Genomic DNA, 23939 nt, shown 5'->3' with positions numbered 1-23939 from the left:
GACATCGGGAACCCGAAAAAAAAATTCAGGCCTGGTAAACCTTTTATGTAAATTAATACATTTTGTTTCCAACCAGTGACCTCAATCTTTTAATGGAAAGATATTTCCATTATTACTAAGTTTAGATACATATTTCTATATACACTTAATGATTCTCCTCGATTTGCCGCCCTCGTCGTTATTTGGTGGATGCCGACCACCTCGACTGCCATCTATCGAGTGCTATAAATGAAAGTATGTAAGTTAGGTTAGGTTAGTATCTATTTGTTCAAAAATGGCGCGCAGTCAAATATGATGCATTCCTGATCCTAAATTGTTTACCAAACACCAGTGCTGTGTTCTTGTAACGAAGAAAAAGTTAAGAGTAGAAATCGGACTGTCATAGTGGTTATTTTAATTAACAGGTAAAATGTATGAAACACAATAACTTTATTGAATTCGGTTTTTGTTATATTATGGACAATTTCTTTTACAGGATCAACCTCTATTACAAACTGTTTTTGGTAATGGGATTAAACTGGGTAGCCGAATGGGCCAGCTACGTTATTGGAGGGCCAAAATATCTCTGGATCTTAACCGACTTGGCCAACACTCTTCATGGCATAGTTGTCTTCTTCATTTTCACCTGGAAGAAGAAAGTCAAGAATTGTATCGTCGAAAGGTAACATAAAAATATGACTAATATCAGCAGATCAGCTTCATATATTGCAGGATTGACTGACTTAATTTTATTGTTGTAACGATTGACTTTTTGTATAATAGCCCGTTGCGGTGCCATCTTTAGATTAATAAAGCCTGAGCATATTTTTTTGCACAAGCAACGAGTGGTCCACTGTTCAGCTGTGAAAATCAGATCCCAGATTGCTTGACATATTGATTCGCCCTTTCTCGTTTCAAATTGAATTATAAAAAAATTCTCAAAGAAAATATATTAACTATAAGTGTTATTTATAAATAGTATACATTCCTGTTATTCATCAGCTGTCAAAGTCAGACTAGTCCTTCATACAAATGTAATATCGTAATATCGACTTCCAAAAAATATGTACCATTGATCTACACATTACATTTGTAGAAGGTGTATTAATGCTAGTGTTTTCGTCATCATGTAATCATGTAACTCGTTTATACAAATCAAAAAATTCCCTCTGTCAAAACAGCTGGAAATATCGATTTGTAATAACCACTAAATCAGATGAACTCCAAGGTCTCCAAGATACGTTAAAATAATCTGAAACTAAGAATACTCTGACAAAATGAACACGACAGATGCGTCAGTATGAGCACTCTATAGAACAATGACAGGCAATGACAGGTCATCCATAGACAACGGGAGGGGCGGAAAAGGGTAGGACCATTCGTGAATGTTTCGGCTTTCTCTCGTCGGCAATGCCCGTTGCCATTTCATCTGCTTGGTGACCTCTATCACATCGCGTACTCTTGTCTACCTCCTTAACCATTGTTTTATTTTATGATCTTTCCGCGTTATGCCCAATATGCACCTTTTCATGCCACGTAGCGCTACTCATAATTTTTGGATTCATTTCACACGGATACGTGAGTGCAGTGATTCCATAGACAAAATGCCGCCCCTAGGTAGCGCCAAACTGCAACCCCATTTTTTTATTTAGTATTTTTTATCATCCTTTCATGTCTCCAATATCTAAGAAATGTGTTGTATGGATACATTACTAACAATATATATATATAAAGTCTGTATTCTATAAGCTGGCGTTCATGTCACGTCGTTTGCGGACGGAAAGCATTGTGCCATCGAGTTCGACTGTTGCAAGTTTTCAATGGGAGGGAACACGAGGGAATACAGTGCTGAATGCTGAAGCGGGGGGAAGGGGCAACCGCACGCCAGTTTATATAAGACAGACTCTACCATTAAAACATACAAAATTCAATTTATAAATATGTTTCCCTAATAGTGGGGATTTTTTTTTGTCGTTGGTAATACAGTGGCTTCTGACATGTCGTTTTTGCTATACAGATTAAAGAGTAAAATCGTGGACTACGAGCGGTATGTGGAACGCTTTGTGAGAGGGATGGGAGGAAGGGGGTGTATGCATCTTTAGTTTCGACGGTAAAAGCAACTTTCATGTGCACTGGTTAATAAGCCGGACAAATTTGTACGTGTCACCAATGACATCAGACGTTAAAGGCTAACGGAAGTCAACTAGACATCGCGAACCCGACAAAAAATACAGTCCTGTTAAACCTTTTATGTTAATTAATACATTTTTTTTCCATCTAGTAAACTGATTTTTTTTAACGTAAATACGTTTTCGTTATTACTAAGTTCAGGTAGCCATTTCTATATAATATACCAAATGATTCTCCTCGATTTCCCGCCCATCGAGTAACTGCCGCCCCCAAGAGACGCTCAATCTGCCTAACCTCACGGGATGTCACTGTGTGAGTGTTGGTAATACCAGTGACGTCCCGTGGGGGTAGGCAGATTGAGCGTCGCCTGGGGGCAGCAGTTACTTGAAGGACGGCAAATCGAGAAGAATCATGTGGAATATATATAAATACCAATTATTATTTTTTAAAAATTCAACTCCCTGGTTTTGTTGGGTTCGCGATGTCTAGTTTACTTCCGTTGCCCTTCGACGTCCTTGGTGACCAGAAACTACACGTGCAAATTTATGAATTACAGTCTTAGTTATTAACCAGTACGCACGGAAGTTGTGTTGGTCGTCGAAATTAAAGATGCACCCTCCTCTTCCAGAGCGTCCCACCTACCACTCCGGTCCACGATTTTAGTCTGTATCGAAGAGTCGCGCCGTCATTTTATCGATTATCGATTCAATAATGCCAAAACCTTTAAGATCTCAGGCTAAAAATACATGTACAAATGTTGCCAAGTTTTGTGAAGAAGATGAAGAGAATGTTTCAGTGGTATACATTTTGTTAGTAATGTATCCATACAACACATTTCTTCGATATTGGAGTCATGAAAGGATGATATAAATACTGTAAAAAATGGGGTGGCATTTTGTCTAGGGACGTCACTGCATACATACCACCAATTAACATTCAATTTGTTGTCCGAGATAGACGTAGTAGCTGACCCGCTTGATTTGAGTGCCATTGATGAGGATCGCGTATGTATGGCATTTTATCAAAGCATTTTATCATTACTTTTGTTTTCGAAATATTTATCTTTAAACTTATTTTGTGGCTCTCATTTTCAATCTCCTGCGTACAAAACACATAAATTATATTGATAAAATAATACACTATATTAAACACACATATCTTGAAAACACTTCAGATAGGTATATACCCACTAGAAAAAATCATATTTGAAAAAATACAAAACTTTTTTATATGTCGCGTTGTCACATTGTCGCGCCAATTTGTGCAATATGTTCAATATATGGAATGTTACATTCTCAAAATCTTATGAATTATTCATTGAATAAAAGAAACGGTTTATTAAAAATTATTAGCAAGTTCAAGTAGACGTTATATAAAATAATTGGGGAGAGCCGGGCGTCGGTTAGTAATTAAGGTAATTAATATTCCTTGATTTAATACACAAAAACCGATAGTCAATAATAACGCAATTTGATAAGCATTTCACGTATGACCTACTAGTTGAAATTGTCGTAATTATATAGGAGGCTCGTAGCATAATTGGTTAATGCACAGATTGGCGCGACACCAATGGTTATACGGATTCAAACCCGTTGAGTTTCGTATTTTTTTTTAACATAATTTTTTCTAGTGGGTATTTTATCTGAACTGTTATGTATTTTCAATATATGGTTATGTATATTCTCAAAATCTTATGAATTATTCATTAAATTAAATAAATAGTTTATTAATACACTAATTTGTAATGACGTCGTTTAAGAATTTTTATAAAATATCCCTCATTTAAGCACCTTTTTAAAATTATTCTTATATTGTTAATTAGTAAAGTTAACAGTGTCCCGTTGAAAGATCGATTTATTATATTTATTAGCTTAATTGTTGATGATATTATTCTGACTATTTCAGATATCGTCGACTGCGACACGGTTCGACCACTTCCCACGCAAGGAGTTCGTTTCGATTTCGCACAACAAGCTACGCAAACAATGACACGGATAAATCTTTCACGTCCAATTCTGAAGACAACATCGCTCTTCGGGACATGAACAACCGGAAGACTGCGGTGTGAAGAAGAAGATAATATCAATTCAATTCACCAATAAATTCTCGGTGCTTGCTCATGAAAGCCAGAAACGTCTATTATTTTCCTTATACTTTGGCTAAGGCATATTTTTAACCACAAAATAATGAATTAAGATTTCATGCAGCCAATATTATTTTATTTTCAACGACACAACAATCCAATGTGGATCTTGGCACGCTCCATGCATGCCCATAAGGGGGGGTTATGTTTTGCCACAGAGGCTCGGTCAAAGTAACTGGAAAGTGTCGACGTTGGATCGTTCAGGATGGAGGAAGTTTTTTAAAAGCCAACACATGCTAATGCGTTAATTAAATTGAGCTACTTTGCGAGCTGTTTGTTAGCGAATTTACAATATGCCTGTAAAGTCGCCCAATGTGATCATTGAACAAGCTAACAAGCAGATTGTAAACAGTCTACAGAGAAAAGTTGAAAGCCGGTCAACTTTATACGCTACACGCTGGCGTGTGGGCCTACTGCGTCTGCGCAGTAGAGCGTAGTAGCAACATCCCGGTAAAAAAACGAACTACGTTCTGTCAAAATAGTCGCTGGTTTGTGGCTTCTCAGCGAAAGGATAGTTTTGTGTGTCAACATCACAATCGCAGTAGCTGAATCGCCCGCTTTTAAATTCGCCAACAAACAGCTCGTAAAGTAGCTCAATGTAATTGACGCTTAAGTGCTGTAGTACCATCAGCGCCATCTTAAGATACAAAGCCTGAGCATATCTATTTGCACAAGCATATATCTCAAACGAGTGGTCCCACTGTTCAACTGTCAAATTCAGATCACAGATTGCCTGACATATTGATTTACAAAACCACATAATTATAAGATCGTTCTCGTTTCGAATTTCGAAAAGTAAATTATAATACTTAACTTTCAACATTTTTTATTTGAACGTGTTTTACTTAAGGTGAATTGAGTGAGAGTTGCGGAATGCTTTTTTTCATAAACATAACCTCAAACTGGCGTAAACGACATTTAAAAGTTTATGAGAACTTCAACTTCTTCGCCTAAAATAATATTTATTGCTGATGATGATAATGATTGAAAATAAGGTATATTTAACTCAATTTTTGAATGTTTGTCTGACAAGCAAATCTGCGTGATAAGGTTTGTCATTTTGAAAAGCAACACGTTAATAAAATAATATTATTTTTTGAAACAAAGTAGGTACTAATTTGAAAATAACATTATGTATTCTGTTTATCATAGTACTATAATTATTGATAACGTACTTACAAGCGCAGTTTGATATTCTATAATATATATTTAAGAGTATAAATAAGTTATCAGTTATTGTCGTATTGAACTGATTGTCAATTTAGTAAGCATCTTAGGCCTACCGCGCATGGACGATTACATAACCGGCCGGTAGCATTCGGACAGTCGTTGGTTTGCTCGCGCATGATCCAAATTATTACCGGCCAGTATGTTTGAGCGCGCATGGCGTGATATAGATCGGAAGCAATGCGCGCGCACTGAAGATATGCGTCCGCACCGAAAAATGGCGGACGCAATATAAGAAACGTCAAAATGGATTTTGTAGAGCTTATATTATATAATATATAGAGGTTTTGTATAGATTATCAAACTGTTTTAAAATGTGGGTGTATATATTATTAATGTATGAAGAAAGAAACTGAAAAAATGGGGCTGGTACGCGCATGCAAAGCCAATAGGTACGCATCGATGAACTGTCAAGTCAAATGTGGATCTCATAACGGTTCGATGTATGCGTGCGCTCCATACGACCGCGTCACTTGTGCGTGCATGTATGAGTGCACTCTCGGCCGGCCATGACTTGTCATGCGCGGGCTCTCATTTAAAAACATTGCTAATAGGACCTCGGCCGGTTCGAATCCGTGTAAAATTTTGTGTCTGAACACAGATTTTCAATTCGGCCGTTCACTCGATCGTCCATGCGCGGGGTTGCATTGCAATACGATGGTTACAACTCCTCGATTGTTGACCGTACGATAGTAAATCGTTCATGCGCGGTAGGCCTTACTGTATTATGATATTATACACAGAATAATGTACTTTGATCGTCACTTCCAATTATTAATAACACAATACCACTAAATCACATGAACTCAGGTCTCCAAGATTCGTTAATATAATCAGTTTTTAACGAAATCAATACAATGCTCTGACAAGTGAACATGACAGACACGTCAGTATAACCACTCTATAGGTATAGAACAATGACAGGTCACCCATAGACAACAGAGGGAGGAGCATGAGGGGTAGGACCACTCGCTGTTGGCAAGTTTCCGAATGCTTCGGCTTGTACTTGAGTAAGCTTTATGATGATGATATTATGCATAATGCCATTTAAATCCTGTCAGACTATTTTTTATACAAAAATAATACTTTCGGGGAATCGCAATTTAAGATTTTAAGCTAGTGTAATTACGACTTTGTTTATGTTATCAATAGACTCGAAGTGTGAATGTTTTCATAATTAATAATTATTTAGGTACACAATCTGTTTTAACTGCTTTTCGGTAAACATTTAACTCAGGCTCTCTGACTCTGGGGTACTGATTTAATCTTTCAGTTGAAAATGTCCATTTGATAGATAAAACCAGTCCAGATAAAATAATTGTACGTGGAAATAAGTAAAAGCTACTAAAGACTTGTTAATTATTATGATGTCGCTAAAGAATTATTCATACACACGATGACCTAGCGGTGAAGTGTCGGCTTATAATGTCGTAGGTCCCGGGTTCGAATTCCAGCTATAGAAAATTCACATTTTTTCAATGCATATTTGGACGCAGAATATGGACCTAATATTTTGAGCAAGTGGCTAACGTCCGTTTCTCGTTAAAAATGATATCTGTTAATACAACCTCCACCCCGTGGAGGCCCATATTATGTTCCTTTTAGGCCATCCGCTCACGTGAATACTCAAAAAGACGAAACTGAAACTCCAGTATCTAGCTAACGTATTTCAATGGCGGCTCGCTAACGGCAAGACTAGAAAGACGTTCAAATGACGTTCGTCCGCAACCGAAGCTGAAAAGACGCACATGCTAATCTCTCAGTCTCTCAGTTTCCAGTCACCCATAAAACAATGGTAAATACCTATATCAGTAGATTCTAAGAAAAATCATATTTTCTTACTAAAATTGGTAGCACTGAACTGAAATAAACAAGCATAATTAAACAAAATTTAAATATGGGCGAACCGAGTTTTAATTTTAAATATGTGGCAGATGTTAAGAAATACTCCTGCCTGTATAATTACAGGCTGCCAGAATATTCCCGTAAAGATATTACGGAAAAAGCTTAGAATGAAGTAGGAAAGACAATGGGTTTGACAGTTTGAGGTTATCAGATTATTAGATTGATTATATCAGTCACTGGACAATTTATTTATGAGTTCCATCACCAACCGGTTCGTCAGATTTTAGTTTCTGCGTGAGCGGGTGTCCTTATGATCGAACATGGTGAATTAAGTTAGGATTTACATTATCCTGTTGGTAGATTGGTTGACTCAAATAATTTATTGTGCTTATTAGTTTAATTAATAATGTTATTGTGATGATTTCAGAGACCGACTGCAAGACGAATCATCACCGAGGAGTTTGTTACAATTCCGTTCAACTAACTCAGGTTTCGCCACCAAAAAGACAGATAAATCTTTCATACCGCATTCAGAAGACAGGAATATTACTCATTATATCAGAGAATAGGTATTTTTAAATGAGTGGGGTCACATAACACAAAAAGTTGTAATTCAAACAAAAATACACAATTAGAATTTCCCCCAACACAATCATGGCATTCAAAAACTACAAAAGAATTTGTTTATTGTAATGAACGCTAGTAGGTACCTACTGACTTCAGCTTGGATTTTTTAGATGAAATTTCAACCATATGCGTGGATACTTTTTCAATGATGTCGGGTTAGATTAAAGAATAGATGTCGACGGCGGTCTACGGTCGGATTTTATTGCTTAGGGACGAAAATATTTTTAAACTATCGACACATTAATAGTTTTAAGATTTTTTTTGCTCTGTATATCTGATAAGTAGATCGTTATAAAAGTGAATAAATGTATGGAGAATATCATAAACTAAAATGTCTACGAATGTTTCCTCATTACATCCGAGATCTCGCCATGTCCGTGCTCGTAATAACCGAGTTCGACTGGAATATTTCATGAATTTATATTTTACAATCGAATATAACGGAACTACTTATGTAAATTACAATTTAATGAAGTCAAAATTGGCTCTTCGATGAAAGTGTTAAAAACAAAAATTGTAAATAATAATAACAATTGATCACTGATTTGCCTCAAAGAATGACTAGGTATAACAAAATAATTGAAAAAAAAATATTAAAATTAAATAAAAAAAACTCGCAAAGTGAATTTGTAAAATTATGTTTAATTATAGTTCGTTGATAACTGCTACAAGAGTAGCAGGTTTACTATAATATTGAATGGTTACACATAGAATAATTATTGTTAAATAAATGTTTATCAATATAATAATATATTATGGCCAATTTATGATAAAGGCTCTGGTACACAGCGCGATCTGTCGTGACGGGTAGCGATCGCGCGATCGTAGTGGCGATCAGCGATATGAGAACGTCACACAGGCCGTGATACCTTTTTGAAAGATCCAGTATCGTGATCGTGGTTGCTTTCTAGCGGGCAGATATGTATTCTTTTTTAACAGCTTTTGACCGGAATGAGTAGTTTGGACGAAGAGCGATTCCTTTTTCTATTAGCCCTACAAAGTAATAGAAAAAGACGATGTTGAATGACATCAATACGAAAAGGAAAAGGTTTGGGGAGTACATAGCCTCTGTATTGAGCTTCAATCTCATGAAGATAGATTTTTTATATATTCTGTGTCGTACAAATAAACATTTTCTCTTACTTTTTTGATAAATAACTCCATTTCTTCCCCCATTGCACAGGTTTACATGTAAATTGTACGTAAAATATTTCACCGTGGCACAGTTCACCGTGAGCTTTCTATCGGAAAGATATTACCGTATACTATACGGTCTCCAATTTTATTATATTCTATAATCAATGCATTAATTCAATTTTCATAGCTTATTTTTGCAAAATTCAAGAATGAAAACCTAACCTAACAAATAATCCAGTATATCGGCTATTTTCAAAATTTGTTTGCTGCTGGCTTCCTGCAAAGTGTAAACCGACAAAAATAGTGTTTTATTTAGACATGAATTTTATGTCAGTAGGTATTATTCGAAAGAGGTTGGACGGTACTTGCGGCCATATATTTCCGATACATTTCATGGCGAAGTGTAATACGGTGAAATGCATACGTACAAGTTTACGATTGAACAGATCGCGTGGTCGTTTTTTTTTTTATAAACATATTATCATTGTCTGCTGCGATCACGATTGGCTCGCTGCGACAGATCGCCTTGTGTGTAGCTGGGGATGATGTTACTTGTGTATACAACTAGATTGCCGTGACAGATCGCGTTCTGTGTGCCAGAGCCTTAATTGCTTATTTTATAGGTTCGTATCTAAGTTTTCCTTTTATTATATTACTGTTACATTTATAGTACATTATAATCACGTTAATTATAATAGTATTAAATAGAATTGATGTGCATAATGTCTGTGATTAAAAAATATTTTCCTTTTAAACAGTGTTTTATTTTTCCCTGTGTTCGGTTTTCAAACCTATTGATGAAAATGGAACAGTAAATAAGACTAGGTACGTTATTATACAATTATGAAATATAAATAATAATGAATAAATTACATTGTAAGTAGTTGAATAAATATTATTTATTCATTCGGTACTAGTATTTGTTTGTACTGATGCACCTGTCTGTCAGTCTGTCTTTAATGCAGTGCAGCACACACACATACAGAAGATCTAAAAAAGCTCTCGAAATTGGCAAAAGCTCTCCCTCAAAATCCGATTCAGAATGGATTTTTCTATCATCTTATGGAGAAAAGCTGCCACTCAGAGCCGTCTTAAAATTAGGGCGCAGTGAATTTTTTTCTCAATACGTTATTCAATATGAAATACTGATTGCAAGAAATATGAATTCGCGTGTCTTCGCCATCGCAACAGTTGTGTGCGAGCAATTAAATTGTCATGGAAACAGAACATTATTTTTTAGGTACTTACGTTATTTATCGACGTCCCCTATTCCTAAGATTACATTAAAAAAACTAATTACCAATACCAAAATCAAGTACTTTCACTTATTATACTATACTCCACAGAACAGATAATAAATAGAATACCAATAGGCTATATTCAATACGCCGCATGGTGAAGCAGGCTTTTGAATGTGTGAGTGTCCTACGAAAATGAAGCACGCATTATGCACGTGCAATAGTGTGTGTAATACACCAACATTAAAGGAGCGTAAATGCATAAACCGAGAGCAGTTTTTAGTATTCGACGTTAAACGTATTCTAGACACATGTGTAAGCTTAGCCCGGATTCATCCTTACTCGACTCGGTTACCTGCAATCGCCTTACCCGTTGTGTATTTCAGTTCCCATTATTTCTGAGTTCCCTGTTGGCCACCGTCAAGGCGATCTTTAATCTACCATCCCCTACGCGGTAAATTTAGGTGGAGCTGCACTCGTACCAATCACTGACGTTCATAGGTTAACCACTGATATTTCCTTGAATGACAAGTTTGGAGAATTCTGTACTTTTGTCCCCTCATAATGTGGCCGACGTAATGCAGTTTTCGGCTTTTGATACTACATAGACTATAGAGTTTAACATGAACTGAGTTCTCCGGTCAGGTCAAAACGATTTTTGAGGATCCACATCTCGAAGACCTCAACACTCAGTAACATCTGCTGTTTTAACTTCCGAATATCTCCACGCCAAGCACACACACAAGGGAGGGGATGGGGGGGGGGGGGGGGTGTTCGGGTCCTGACAAAACACACGGTAGTGTAAAATAATACAGTACACTATATAATATTTAATATATTTTTACTATAGGTTTAGTTTACGTACATAATTGAATTAAATATATTATATTTTAAATAAAGAATATTAGATATTGTAAAATGTATTATTTACTGTGTATTTTGCCGCCCCCTAAATCCCGCTGCCCTGACGATTTATACCTCCAACACCCCCGCTTGGCATGTCCCTGTGTTTTAAGATACCGGCAATTAGCACTTTGTCATCGCCCTACCGAATATTGTTAATAGATTCCGTACATCCAATTACAGAGCGTTGGAGCAGTGGAGCAATGGGGTTTTACCCGGAGCACCGAAAATTTGTAGTGCTCCACTGCTCAAGATGTTTTTTTTTTTATTGTAAAATTCAATAAAAATATCATATTTGATACTTTGCAACAGTGGAATTATTTGAAATACGGCAACACTCCCTAGTGATAAATAACCTCACTTTTTTGACAGCAGAGGCAGATGATAAAAGACGATTTGCAGTCGGTTTGTTTGATAGAATTAATAATAAACAAAACTAATTGTTTTTTAAATAACCATATATTTTATTCAACAAATAATTCACAAGATTTAAGAATGTACCATTCCAATTATTGAACATACATAATTCTGAATACACTCATGAGAAAATATAGCCAATAGAAAAAATCTTTTTTCGAAAAAAGTAAGACACTCGGCAGGAATTAAACCTGCGTCTCTTGGGTTTCCTGCCTTGTGCTAATTACCACTGATACGATTGCCATGCTTAATTGCGACAAACTTTAATTAATGGCCTTTAACTTTACTCTATTGGCTATATTTTCTCACGCGTGTTTACAGAATTAAACTTGTTTTTTTTATTTTTTTAACGTTTGTATATATACAATATTTATTAAAACTTTTTACCCGGAGTGGAACAGATCTTGGAGAGGAGCTGGAGAAAGTATTAGGTCCCGGAGCAGAGTAACCTAAAAAAGGGTCCGCTCCTTAGACTATAGATACATCTAGACGCAAGGCCCCCACATGCTGAAGCGGGCCCCCAGGCTAGGATCTTTAGCGGCCCCCCCTACCTATCGCTAAAGATAAAGGCAGTGTGACGCTCTACAGCAGGTGTACCAAATGGTGTACACGATAAAAGTAATGGGTAAATTTAGTGTTTTTCTATATTTTAATGCATCCATTTGAATTATGGAGTTGTCGAGTATATATATACTATAAAAAATTAAATCGTACAACCGCATAATTTTAAATAATAACAATATTGAAGAACAATGCGACTTTTTTTACTATTAGAGGGAATTTGTGATGTGTATTTATATCAATTATCTGGTCGACTCGCCACGCCGGGCCCTTCCTGAGCCTGGGCCCCCAGGCTAGAAGCACTGCCAGCCCCCCCTTTGTGGGGGCCACGTCTAAACGCCACCCATTCCGCTCCCGCTCCAACCCTTTGCCTGCAAATCGACTAGGTAGGTACACAAAAAAAAAATGGTCAGATTTGTAAGTTTCACTTTCACCGTGCGTGTTCTGTATTATGTAAATAGTTTTATTAAATATAAAACAATAAAACAAACGATTACAATTTATTTTTATTTTATTATAAAGAACATAGTAGACAAAAAATGGCAAAACAATATCACATTATGCTTAGTGCTAAACAGAAAATATTCACATAACTTTGTGTATTTTTATGAACAATCTGAACCAGGGCTCAAAATGGACCGGAACGCACCGGAGCGCCGTTCCTGTTCGTGAAATCGGTAAAATTATCGCTCCGTCTCGTGGAATAAATAATTTGACGATCTGAGCTGGATATGCCATATAATAGAAAATCTAACACACTTATTTTTATGGAAAAAAAACACATAAACTTTGATAACTTTACTATGTAAAAATCTTCAGAAAACTGTCGAGCGCTCCGGTTTGTAAATTTTTCCATTTCGAGCACTGATCTGAACACGTAATAAATATAACATAAATCAGTGAATAAAAACATTGTAATGCGTAATTCCTTTATGTAGCATAGCTACGTTAATAATAATAGGTTATCGATAATAATCAAATGCATTGATTTGGTACAAACACAAGAACACATCATGTACAATATTGTTTGTAATAAAAATAGTCCAGTGACAAAATTCTGAATTATATGCTTAACACACCAGCTCGTATGTGTTGGTAGACCAGTTAATTGTAGCATTATGAATATCTCATTTAGCACGCGTAGCATTGACAGATAAAAGTATTGATATACGTTATAAAAAAGCATCTGGTGTTTGCTCGAATATATATTTCGTTATTTATAAACTTAAGTTTTTAATTAATAAATAGATTTCATAAAAATGAATGTTTTATTTTTCCCCTGGCTGTTCTGTTTTGTCACCGTTCTGTTTTGTCATGTTCTATTTTTTCATGGAACTGTTACTTGAAAAGACCATTTTCAAGTTAACATTCCGATTGTTTACGCTTGTATGCACAATAAAATACATATACCTATTTTACAATTGTTTTTACCTATATGATAAAACGATAGAAATAATAGACCATAAATTATTCACTCACATAATACGGGAATGGGACAGCTGGGCGCCAGGGCAATTGGACGCCGCACTGTCGAATGAAATAAATGTACATTATTAGACGTTCGTTATGATTTTATACAGAAAGTAAACGAGGAATTTTAATCAGTTTCAATCTACTAAGCAATATTCTTTCTAATTTTACTATTGTGTGTGCGGGTCATCAACGCATCTGAACAGGCGTAACTAGAGTTGGTGTACGTACACTGAACATACCTGTAGTTATTTATTACAAAAATTGATTATTAGTTTTTTATTATAAATATTTTAAGTAAAAAACACTGATTTTTGGCACGAACACTTTTACCGTTTACAAATATTGTAAGAACTGTGATGTTTTCACAATAAGACAATATGAGACTGTAATGAGAATGTTTCTTGCAAGTTGAAACATGTCAAAGACTAGAGGACCCAGCACATAAGTGGTCATTGATAAACACTAAAATACGTATCTTCTTATACTTTGGCACGCAAAAGAACGCGACGGTCGAAGTCGAAGAATCGTGCATGTGATGGTTTCGTGCATTCGAGCAAAACTAAAATCTGGCAAAGGAAACTTTCTTTTACAATATCTTTGCGTGAGGACTGTGCGGAGGATGAAAACATGTGTGCGGATCAAATTTTGGTGGGTGCGAGCACACACATGCGCACACCTCAGGGAACATTGTAGTTTTAATTAATTTTGCTTTTAACATAATGATTTTTATTGCAGATGGAGAATTATCATAAATGGGATGGAACTATTTCAAACCATAATTTGTTTGTGTAACAATGTCTGGTTTGATATTTGGATCTTAAAAAAATTGGAGTGCCACATCAATAATTAAATTTTTGAGGCTTTATAGAAAAATAAAAGAACTCTATATAATATAAATAACAATATTAAATATATATTTTAAAAGTACCTATAATAATTCACGAACGTCTATTTATTTTCGAATTTCATCCGATTCGTGGCGTCCAGTTGTCCCGGCGCCGAATCGTCCTAGACCCCATAATACTAAATTATATAAGATAGATATGTATCTATACCACCAGAACATTAAAATACGATAGTAGGTACAAAAACTATTCTTAGTAAGGTACAGTCATCTCCAATAAAACATATATTTTAATTATATATGGCATATATTTTAGGACATGGAAAAACCTATGAACCTTACATATATATACAATAAATATTTAATATAATATTACTAAACAATAAGTATTCGAATGGTTTACCTACAGTATAAAGCAGAGTACATATTTCAGCAATGAAACAATAAAATATGTTAAATTTGTGTAAAGTTGACGTGTTGGCTATCGATATTTGAGTTGCCTAGAGCCATAACTCATATTTTCCAAATGTTATCTTTTGAGACAATCGGAAAAAAACACCAGAGCACTGTTTTTTGTAATTAAAAGAAAAGTATTGAACTCCCTTCAATATTAAAGGGTGAGTGGGTCAATTAACATTATTTTTAAAAATATTATATACTACTCCTAAGGCTGCAGACACACAGCACAATATGAGAAATAGAGCTCTCTGTTTGGTTAGGCCATGTTAGGTTATTATATTATTCATTGAAAACTGTGAGTTATGACACCAACTATGTGAAGTGACTTTTGCTAGGCAGCTATTTTTCTTTATAAAGATTAATGCTTTTAGAATCACTTGGTATATTTAACCCAAAAATGACAAAATGTGAGTTATGACTCTAGGCGACTCATTTTCTAATACACATTTTATGCATTAACTATCGATTAGATTGGTTTACATAATTTTTCTTATAATGCAGCCACATTCAAGGAACTCAGAAATAATGTGAACTGAAATACTTAACGGGTGTGGAGTAACAGGCAACAGTGTTGCTTTCAGGTAGCAGTATGTAAAATATGCCATCACTGTGAGAAATACTGATTCTTGATAAGTAAAGAACACTTATCTTTGGAATAGATTATTAAATGGTTTAAAGCAGTACTTCTCAAACTGGGAGCCCCTGAAATATTTCTGTGGTTGAAGAAAAAGATCATAAAAACGTGATTAATATCTCGCATTAAACAGAGCAAATTCTTTGCAATACAACTCGATGAATCTACTGATATTACAAAGGTTTTTGTAAGATACCAATCAGTATGATTCCCAAATTCATGACGATTTGCTTTTCTGTAGGGAACTTTTGCCGACACCAAAAGGAATAGATCCACCATACTCTAGAAAATCATGATAAAAGTGTACATATAGTAATAATTAATGGTAAATAAAGTACTGTTGGTCACTAAGAATAAAAAATTGGGGAGTCTTGATTTTTTTTCTGATTTAGGTTTTTAAAAAGTTTGGGAAGCACTGGTTTAAAGTACCTACGAGGACATGTTAACTAAAAAAATGTTTGATTCCAGGCTACTCAGATATTCAATTTTTGACTTATGTGTGTTATTTGAGGTTTGAAACTTGAACCTATAACATTTACATGCAAATTAAGATTATACAGAATATTATTAAAAAATATTATATATATAACATAATCTAAATGTTTAACTATAAAATGATAAATTATTATAAATGCACATCACATATAAAAGCAATACCTATGTACGAAATCATTTTCAGCCATCTTTGCTTCGAAAGCCTCTTTTTTTTTTTTTAAATATTAAGAGACAAAGAGGGCATTTATCAATCCGAACGAAACCATTATACATAATATCGTCTCTGTTCTGGCAGAACACACTAATTGGAGAATACTAGTTTTGAGTAATTTGACTTTGAAGCTTTTAAAATGTTTGAAATTGTCTGTCATGTGAGTTTATTAAGTAATCGTAATAAGGATGACTTTAAAATAAAGACTGTTTATTTATTAAGAAGGTTTCCAGACGGTAAAGTTTGAAATAAGGAATATTTTGGTATAACTAACTCAATATGTCATTTTTTCGAATTAGTGTCTTCTGCCAGAACAGTGACGATATATAATCTTATAATCCTTATTTTCCTTTTTTCTTCCGTCATATCCACAAAGGGCTATGAGTTATATGTCAACAGGTACACAGACGTGAGATCTAAAGATGACGAAGATCAAACTATGCATGCGTAGAATATTATAATGATTGTTGGAACAAACTTATTACAAAGAACATTCTTAAAATCAATTTTGTAAGTAAACTATGTCTATTGATTGTCTTGCAATGGAGATAACATAAATCAAAACACTTAAAATGATTAATATATAATATTAATTCATTGATACAGAAAGCATTTTAATAGATTACTATATTTTTAATTATACTCGAAATGAACCGGAGCGCCGTTCCGGGCCGTGAAATTGGTAAAATTATCGCGTGGAAAAAATATTTTGACCGGCTGAGCTAACACACTTATTTTTTTATAAATTACACACGAAATTTGTGTAAATATCTTAAGAAAATTGTCGAGCACTCTGGTTCGTAAACTTTTCCATTTCGAGCACTGTAATATGTAGTAATAAATACTTAAATAGATAATATATGTAAACAAAATATTTTTTGAATATGTATATAATATTGTTTTCATCCTAAAGTCAAAGTGCAAAGTTATAATGCGTATACTCTACCTGGAATGCGGGCTAGTTTTTACGTGCGAGTCAAATCGCGCCATCTGGACAAGGCCTTAGAGATAAAAATAAATATTAACATACAAATAAAAAAAAAACCACTCAGTTATAAATTGAGTATAAAGTTATTTTAATCTAACGGTAATAATATTGTTTTAGTGATGTTATACATCTGTTGGTGCTAATTCATTGCACTGAAAGTGAGTTCTTAAAAGTACTTAGTATTAAAAACACTATTAATATCTTAAAATATGAACTTAACAAAGACATAAAAGCCACATCGAAATATTTTCATAAAGCAGTGTATTTATTGAACACGTCAAGAAAACACCAAGCTCATAAGGAACACAAAAATATATCACTTTTAAATAAAAATAATATGTACCTAACTACTTGGCGTCAATTAGCATTCACAGTTATCTGTCAATATAATAGCGCCTGTACACGTGCATGGATTTACTGCCAGCAATAGTGCGTATTGTAAACTATCGTGACAATAACTGTTTACACGTAAAAGTGCTGACTGTTTCTCCAATCCCATTCTTCAAGAGTAAGCGAGATGCGATGTTGTCATTTTATGGTACTATTTGACACGTAGTGAAAAACGGGTAACCTCAAAATAAGTATAGTTGGTTTTTTTGCTGGCAGGTTCGCCACTCTCGCAGATAAGAAAAAATCCCTACTGTCGCATGAAAATTCAGAATCTTCCAAACTTTTTTTGATTTATGCATGGAAGCTTGCAACTGCAGGATAATACATATTTACACATACATTTTATTGTTATGGCTGCGATAATACTTACTGCCAACAGTAAACCCATGCACGTGTAGACGGGGTATAACCGTTAAATTGTCATCAGGACACAATTAATTTATAACTCTGAAAATGAATCCTTTCATACTGTTTATACTGCAACAAAACAACGGTTGCTGTTTTTATTGAAGTGAATTTCGTTTGATACATTTTCAAAGTAAAACACATGTGTTGTTTGCTTTTGCAGACATTTTGAGGCTGCATTACAATAATTACTTACCTAATATAGAATGTGACCTAGCCATGACTAGAATCGAAACCTCTTGATATGCATGTACACATTGATGCATTTTAGAAATATTACCATAATTCTCTATGAAAAAAATATGTAAGTTTTATATTAATAATTATAAGCACCAAAGTTTGCCACCCATACCTATAATAAAAGTATTAAATTTATTATATTATTTACATTAAAATTAATAAAACACTGGCAATTTTTGCGATTTTTTAAAATAACATCTCTCAGGTAACCATGGCAATGAATCAATAAAATAAACAAGGACAATCAAAATTGTTTCGTTATCAGGGTTACATGAAATTTAATAATCCCAATCTGCCGGCCTTCTACAATTTATTTAATATCTAATTATTTTATACATGTTGTTTTAATTTTAATGTAAATAATTATTGGAAAAATATTCTTTCATTCATTTTGAATAGCATTCAATCGTTGTATGTTTTTCTCAAAAATACATTTAGCACTACATTATTTGATACAAAACTAAGATAAGTAAAATTTTATATGCATCATTTATATATATTTACTACCCTCAAAATTAATCTGCATATATAATAATTATGACATGATTTCAAATTATTTTAATCGAATCTCAATGTAACGAATCAATCGATTTTATATACAAAGTATGAGTAGCTATCTAAAATATTATATATTTGGTATTAAATTCTCCTTAAAAATGGTGTTATAAGATTTTTCCCATGGCTCTACTTGTGTTATGAATTCAAAATGTTGTTGTAATTGTTTTTGTGATAAAATTAGGTAAAGTAAATTTATTTTACATGAAAACATATTTATTTTGATATTTAGAATAAATATTCTTCAAGAATCGAACATCCTTGTTTATAGTACATAACTAGTAATATTAACAAAAATAAAAGCACTATAAGTGTTACATAAAGGCGGAAATACACAGGAAACTTTTGTTGAATACTTTGAATTAATTTAATTGTGTATTATTAAAAACCTTCAAAACTAACATTGTTCTACTTTTGTTCAATTTTGTTGAACAATCTGGGGTGATACATCCCGTTGTTGTTATGTTCAAAAGTGTGTTAAGATTTTTTGCCCCATTTTTAAAATGAAAGAGCATTGTCAATATTTCAATGCCCACGATGGCCGAAAGGCTAATTGGCTTGGCTTATAATGTCGTGGGTTCCCAGGTTGGAATTCTGGGTCTGGCAAATGGGCATTTTCGCCAAAGTTTGTACATGTTTGAAATTTGGGTAATATTATTTTTTCACTCAAATTAACCATTTTTATATAGCTAGCAGATTCCTTGTTCTATTGCTGAATTGGTGATAGCAATTTTTCAGCAAAATATTGATTAATACAATATTTATATCATTTTTATTATGAAATTGGGCATAATAAGTTTCCGTTCCGTGACTACGAAACTTAGCTTTTAAAACATGAATGAAACACTTTTTATCACTTAAAAGAGCTCTATTAGATTAAAAAAACCATACACTTCAAAATAAAACTACAAATAGTCAAAAAATATTATTGAATTTTAATTCTTGGGCACATTTCGTTCCCCTCCGTTACCCTATGTCTATAATGGCAGAGCATTTTTCCTTTAGTATTTGAAAAAACCAATCAATGTTCGTTCTGCTATTTTTTTAAAGACAATAATCACTTTTACTAAATTTTATTGGAAAAATAAATAAGTTTCGTTATTTAATAATCAAATGAAAAATAGTTAACGTTCAACTTTTTTGGGGACATTTTCGGAATGGAACGAAATGGTAACGGAGTGTAATTTGTAAAGCTTAAGTTACATGTTACCATAAAAACAAATTTTTGTTTTATGAAATTTATTTGAATTTTTTGATAGACAGATAAATATTCAACGTGCGTCAAAATAACAAAACAAATCAAACTTAATCACTAAAATAGACATATTTTATAATAAATTTCACAATACTTGTAAAATAAGGTAGGTAATAATTTTGACACACTATACATTACCATAACTTTATTTGGCATTTATATTATTTGTAACTCAGATAAAAAATATTTTTAAGCAAATTAACAATATATGAAAAAAAAAATCAGCAAGGGATTCAGACGCGAGTTCCTAGCGCGGCACGGAGTATATAACTTTTACGAAAATAATTATAGTCAAACTCGGTTATTACGATCTCTGACATAGCGAGATCTCGGATGTAATAACGAAACATTTGTTGACAATTGGTTTATGATTTTCGCCATACATTTAATTCTTTCACTGTTATAACGAGCAACTTATCGGATATACCGAGCTAAAATACTGTTAATGTGTCGACCGTTTTAAAACATTTCGACCCTAAGCAATAAAATCCGATTGGACAGGATGCCGCCGGGGTCGGATTACGTTTATGACACTAGTAAAGTGTCTAAGTACCTACCTTATTGGTGTTTCACCGACAATAATAAAAAAGTATCCACGCATATGGTTGAAAAATCCAAGGTTTGTGAAGTCCGTAGGTACCTACCAGCGTTAATTACAATAAACAACTTCTTTTGTAGTTTATGAATGCCATGCTCGTTTCGGGGATTTTTACGATGGTTTCCAAATTTTTTATTTTCGGCTTTTTGTGTAATGTGACATGCTCATTTAAAAATACCTATTCTCTGATATAACGAGTAACGCTTATAACAAGCAAATTCAGTCGGTCCCATCTTCCTCGTAATAACCAAGTTCGACTTTATGTTGTCTTGAAATTTAATTGTATTCATCAACATAAAATGTAGCTATACAGGTTGATTGTAATCAAGACGTACTTTTCTGACATTTCGTGAATACCTACAGTTCTAGGTATTAAATCTAATCGAGTACACATTTCTGTTAAACGTGACAAAAAAATACTTTTTCATACATTTTTATAAATTTCTATGCCTAAAATGTATGGAGAAGTTTTAAAATTTTGGTGGCGTATAACAGAAAGAGTATGACAGAGCCAGTGCCTGTCTCGCAATTATTTCAGTCTGGTGTTTTTTCTTTTCCTTCTGTTGTTTTTTTTTATCTCCATACTTTTATGTGCGCTATTTTTGCGTATTCAGACATATCACATACTTTTTTAATCTTTATTATATTATTATATTATAGTCAGGTTATTTTTTATATTTTTTAATGAAAATATTTTTGTTTTTCATACGAACAGACAAAATAATTTTTTTTATAATCTATGAAGAACTAAACACACACTGTAAACCCAACTTTATGCATGCCATTTCGTTACTTTTACATTCCACATATACGTTACCACCAATATAGTTTCGGAGTGGAAGTAACGGATTCTGTTTCAGAAGTGTTTGAAGCCAAAATTTAGCTTAGTTTTATTGTTAAACCTGCGATATGTTTTATTATATCTGTAGTATGAAAGATAAGCTCCATATGTGTAGTATGTGAAATAGAAATATGTGTTTTCTTACCTTATAAATCGTGGTAACAGTAGTGGAACTTCTTAAATGACCAACCCAGAAAGCAACCTGTTCCGATAGCGATACCGACACACACCAACAATTTAAAGTGTACATGGCGATCAGTGTTATACAAAAATGTTGCTACATTAAAAAAAAACATATTTATAGTGAAAATTTTTCGCCTTCATGCTAAAATCGTGGTAACGGAATGTGGAGTTCCACTTTTTCAAATATCCTGGGACACACTTTAAACGTGATTTTTTTTCAATATTGGTACAAATTTACGAAAAAACTATATATTTTCCAAAAATATATAATGTAAGCTGTTGAAAACACTACGAATTTAATTTTACACACTCAAAATTAATGACGAAATCAGACTTTGTTTATTTGAATTTATGGGTGGGACATGGTAAAAACGCACTACCTTTCGATCTAAATAATCAATTAAAAATATATACAGGTCAGATAGTTGTATTTAACTGATTGAATAGAGTAAATTAATAAATTTGCATGTTAAAAGTACATAACTTTCCAACATTTTATAATATAATAACTATGAAAAAATCAATCAAAGTCATGGGACATGCCAAAAACGCAATGTACAAACTTTGGCGAAAATGCCCAAATACACTTTATTTTTCAATGAAAAAACATTAATTATGTAGAAAAAATGTCAATTTCATTGAAACATGTCACACCCCCAGACCTACACTGACGTAAGTCAAAATTAGCCATTTTGAGAGCTGAAACAAACTTTTTGAACCATGTTTATGGTACTTGATTTAATGTCTAATGGCTTTTCAATGTCCATTTTTTTTTTGTAGAATTGGAAAAAAATATATCTTTCTAGTGTCATTCATTTAAGATTATCAGAGTTACTGGAGTTTCTTCTCGATAATTAACTCAATTTATTTAAAATAACACTGGAGTTAGGGGTATATCTTGCTAAATATTTTTTTTAGAGATACGTCAGTGTTCTCCTGAGATAGAGAAAAATAAATGTAATTTAACTGCATTCATAACTCAAAACAGCAAAATTCAGACTTACATCAGTGTAGGTCTGGTGGTGCGATGTATACATAGACTTGCCTTTCGATTTTATTGCTTAGCTTTTGTTAAATCATTCAAATTGTTCAATATAGGTTAGGTTAAGTTATGTGTATTTTCGCCTGAACATTTTAATTTCTCGTAAAAGCTTAGACAAAGTTAAGTATTTTTTTCTTAAACTCCTCACAGGTTTCCAGTAATTTATATTAAAAATGACCACTATCGTCTAAAATAAAAACTCATACTTTATTTTGATGTTGGTATTAAAAAAAAATACTTACAATATTTTTTGCAATTACGAATTCTAATATGAAAATATTCTATTTAATGCCACTATATTTAATAATGATATTAATTATTACTAACATAATAATATAAAGTAGGTAGGTATATAGAAAAATACTTTAATCCACAGTTCCATATTATTATTATAACATTATAACTATTGTAATTTTCATATAGAATTTCAAGATGAGAGCAAGACTGTCACATTTTTAAATAACGAATATTATATTTTTATCGAGGTAAACGTTAATTAATTTAATCTATAGAGGGCTTCAAAGTCATTAGTAAAAATAAAAAAAACCGAGAAACACTTCGATATTATTAGTATTTTTACACAAAAATATTGATAATATTAAGTATAATTATGGTGACTACATTTTAAATTATTTTTTTTGTTTTTGTCTTTACGCGAAACTATTTCATTATATTATGAATCATAGTCTTGCTCCCTTTTATGTAAAATAACAGCGAGTACTCATATAATAATAATATGTTATTTTTTTCTTTATTTGGAAGCAATTGAGCTCTTCTCTGAATGGAAGGCTATTCTGCTTCAATATAATATGTTATAATGGTCATTAATTTAGAAAGTACAAAAAATATAATTTATTTCATTCAAAACCGCTTAAACGTTACAGTTGTAAAAGTGACAGTCTTGCATTCAACGTGAGATAATTAAAATATAAAATGGAATTTTAAATCTATGTTGATTTTTCGGTAAAAAATAATTAAATGCTTTATTTAAAAAATAGTTATATAATAAATAATAAAAAATAAATTATATACCTATGTACTTATAAATAACCTTCACTCATCATCAAAGCATAATAATATAATGTAAGACTCCACAGAGTGGAGTTTATGTAGATTTTT

Source organism: Rhyacophila brunnea, unplaced genomic scaffold, assembly GCF_057557595.1.
Source record: "Rhyacophila brunnea isolate RB1 unplaced genomic scaffold, BYU_Rbru_1.0 scaffold_17, whole genome shotgun sequence".
Classification (NCBI taxonomy): domain Eukaryota; kingdom Metazoa; phylum Arthropoda; class Insecta; order Trichoptera; family Rhyacophilidae; genus Rhyacophila; species Rhyacophila brunnea.
The sequence above is the reverse complement of the archived record's forward strand: the minus strand, read 5'-3'. Positions refer to the sequence as shown.